Raw genomic sequence first — 2,003 nt, 5'->3', positions numbered from 1 at the left:
AAGAACTAAACAACACAATCAGCCAACTGGACCTCATAGATGTGTACAGAGCATTCAACCCAACAACTGCAACATTCTTTTCCAGTACACATGGAACATTCTCCAGAATAGACCATGTCTTAGGCCACAAAACAAATCTACATAAATTTACAAATATCAAAATACTACAAAGCATCTTCTCAGATCACAATCCTATCAAATTAGAAATCAACAATAGGAAGACCAAGGAAATAAAGTCAAATACATTCTGCCACTCTAGGTCTCTTAACAAGTGAAATTAGTCAGTCACAAAAGGAGAAATACTTCATAGGAGCACTACTGTAAAAGACTAAGGAAAAGAACCCATAATAAAGTGGGAGGGAGGTGGGATTCTTTACTGGTTGCAGGGATGTGGGAGGCGGGGTGAGGGGAGGGAGGGGAAGGTGGAGCACAGGGTAGGGAATAGACACAGGATAGTTTGGTTGGTGGGCAAGGGGGCAATATATAAGAAGGGAGAGAGGAATGGAAGAACAAAGCAGATGGGAGAACAATTAGGCAGGTTTGCATGTGCTAAGTGGAACAGAGGTAAATAATGATGTATGCACAACCTTGGAACAACAGAGCTCTGGGATACAGGGATTGAGACATGGTTGGAATGGGCAAAAGGGGAGAAATAATGTTAAGATGCTTGGCTATCTTTTGAATCTTGGTTTCCCTTGCATGCCATTATAAAATAGACACTGGAGGGGGAGAGAAAGGAATAGCCAGAAATATCACCATAGAAAGCTTGTAAGTCCATCTTCTTCCTATAACTGTTTGTAATACCTAAAATGGGGCTACAATGTGCCCAGTGAACGAGGCTTCCTGTGGAGCCTCGCAATATATAAGACAATAGGTGGCATCCTGAATAGCATCCAGAATCTTCAGAGGTGGGGAATTTCCACTTGAAAGGATGGGCAGACCAGCCTGGAGTGGCTGGAAGAACAGAAGATACTTGAAAGAAAGACCAACTGGAAAAATACAAAACAATATAGGCAGACGGCCTGATACTACAAGAACAATCAAGTTGCTCACTCAGAAGACATCAAGGCAAGTGGTCGGATGCCCTCAAAGCAAACCCCCTTCCAAGACTAAGACTCAATGGAAATACATGCTCTGATTGATGACCACGTTTGTCACTGATAAGGGGAAGTGAAGGGGAAACAGCAATGAAGCTGCAAGCTTAGCCCTACAACATTCAATAGACTCCTGTGAACCCAGTGGAGACCTGGTTGGCCAGCAGTGTGGCAAGACCAGGCGACTCTTGGGCCGAGTCAGTCACATAGCCACAGAGGACTGGAGTGGAGAGTGAAGCATGCAGCTGATAAGAAGAGAGGGCATATTCACAAGAACACTCACACTTGCAGATAATACCCACTTGACCTGGCTTCAATGACTGGATGGTCAGAGCTCCACTAGAACAAGAAAGAAGAGGAAAAAAAGTGTAATCTGATACAATTGGATGAACTTCACCTACACATATGGATGCAGTAGCTCAAAAGAGGGAACAAATCTTTACAACAAGGATCATTCCCACCCCCTCCATAGACAGAGTAGACAAGGATGGGCCACTTGAACATTGGCTACCCAAATGGGGGGCCAAAGGCAAGAAGTGACTGGCTTACAAGCTTTCACGAGGGACCCTAGATCCAGAAGTCGTGGAGGAAGGCAGAATCTCCAGTGAGTAGTATCCAATCTGTCTAGACAGAGCTGATGAAAGGAAATGCGTATAGATCTCTTATAATACAATAGTGAGTAATTGGTATCAGGAGTGATTGTGAGGGTTGGAAATGTAAATGTAAAGGTAGACATTTTGTAGCAAGGAGGGTAGTGATTAACTTTGCAGTCTAGGAGCAGAGGTCCCTGGGACCATCAAGGGAGAAGAGTGGAGAGCGGGACCCTACCCAGAGAAGCAGTGATGCCTGAGATGGAGGCAGAGATGATGATGTGGAGAGATGGAGCAGCTGGGGACTTTAGACCCAGAG

At 44.7% G+C, this 2,003-nt stretch overlaps 1 protein-coding gene across 1 annotated transcript in view; it reads right to left on the bottom strand.

Annotated features, from left to right (window-relative positions):
• The window catches only part of LOC102840571 (protein slowmo homolog 1-like), a 23,817-nt gene that overhangs the window by 20,671 nt on the left and 1,143 nt on the right, over positions 1-2,003 (bottom strand). The gene's annotated exons all lie outside the window — the stretch shown is intronic.

This window comes from Chrysochloris asiatica, unplaced genomic scaffold (assembly GCF_000296735.1).
Source record: "Chrysochloris asiatica unplaced genomic scaffold, ChrAsi1.0 scaffold00429, whole genome shotgun sequence".
NCBI lineage: Eukaryota > Metazoa > Chordata > Mammalia > Afrosoricida > Chrysochloridae > Chrysochloris > Chrysochloris asiatica.
This window is presented reverse-complemented; position numbering and strand designations above follow the sequence as displayed.